This window comes from the organism of the source record quoted next, unplaced genomic scaffold (assembly GCF_019419815.1).
Source record: "Pyrus x bretschneideri cultivar Hongxiangsu unplaced genomic scaffold, Pyrus_bretschneideri_v1 Contig110, whole genome shotgun sequence".
Classification (NCBI taxonomy): Eukaryota; Viridiplantae; Streptophyta; class Magnoliopsida; order Rosales; family Rosaceae; genus Pyrus; species Pyrus x bretschneideri.
In genome coordinates this window covers 322938-323909 of record NW_025999403.1, presented here as the reverse complement: position 1 = coordinate 323909, position 972 = coordinate 322938, and the positions used below count along the sequence as shown (strand labels likewise).

The 972-nt window shown below is 36.8% G+C and overlaps 1 non-coding gene across 1 annotated transcript; it reads right to left on the bottom strand.

Annotated features, from left to right (window-relative positions):
• Positions 1-487: 487 nt before the first annotated feature.
• LOC125473967 lies at positions 488-594 on the bottom strand. Its single transcript, XR_007255742.1, has one exon. It is a non-coding gene; the product is annotated as a small nucleolar RNA R71 (small nucleolar RNA).
• Positions 595-972: the final 378 nt, after the last annotated feature.

Here is a 972-nt window from a genome sequence, read left to right as displayed (position 1 = left end):
CGTTTGTCAGATTGCATAATATTTGAGTTTGAACATGAAATTGAGAAAAGACTTCGTGGAATCTGCAAGGAATAAAAGAAAGGTAGTGAGAAAGAAAATGGGCAAGAGAATAAGATGGCATTAGTTCAGAATGAAACGATGGGAGACCATGATATTCCAACCATTCCAGGATCACCATCAAGCATAGTTCTTCTTGTAGTTGTAAAAAATTATGAATTGAAGAATATCCACTTTAATATGATGCCTTCTTTTCATGGCATGAGCACTAAAGATCCGTTGGCACATATTAGAGATATCTTCAACATGGTGTCAAACATGGCATTAACAGAAGGGGTCACCGAGGAACATCTTAAGATGAAGGTCTTCCAGACACTATGAAAGACAAAGCAAAGACATGGTTGAATTCTTTGAAGCCTGGAACCTTGACAAGTTGAACAATATTCAAAATAAATTTTTGGAGAAATTCTTTTCGACTTAGATGACCGATACACTTAGAGATAATATCATGTAGTTCACTCAATAGGCTGATGAGACTTTTTCTGAGGCATAGGAGAGATTCAATAATTTGTTAATTTAGTGTCTACACCATGGTTTGCCTACTCTAGTTCTGTTGCAAATATTTTATAAGGGATTAACAGCTTCAAGCAAAGTTGCGGTAAACAACCTTGGAGGGGAATCAATTAAGAACAAGACGCCAGCTGAATATCAAGCACTTTTTGATACTTTGGCACTTGAAACACAACATTCTGAAGCAAGAGGAAAACGTGCAAGAGTTTTTGAGATTAACAATTCTAATGATTTTGCTTCAGGGGCACAAGTCGAAGCAATTGTGAGTAAACTAGACACTTTGCTTGCTATGAATGGGAGAACACCAGTTCAAGAGACTTGTTCTATATGTGCAGTTCCTGGTCATTCTAGAATTGCTTGTCCGTATGGAGTTGATTTTCTTGAATTATTCAAGAACAAGTGAGC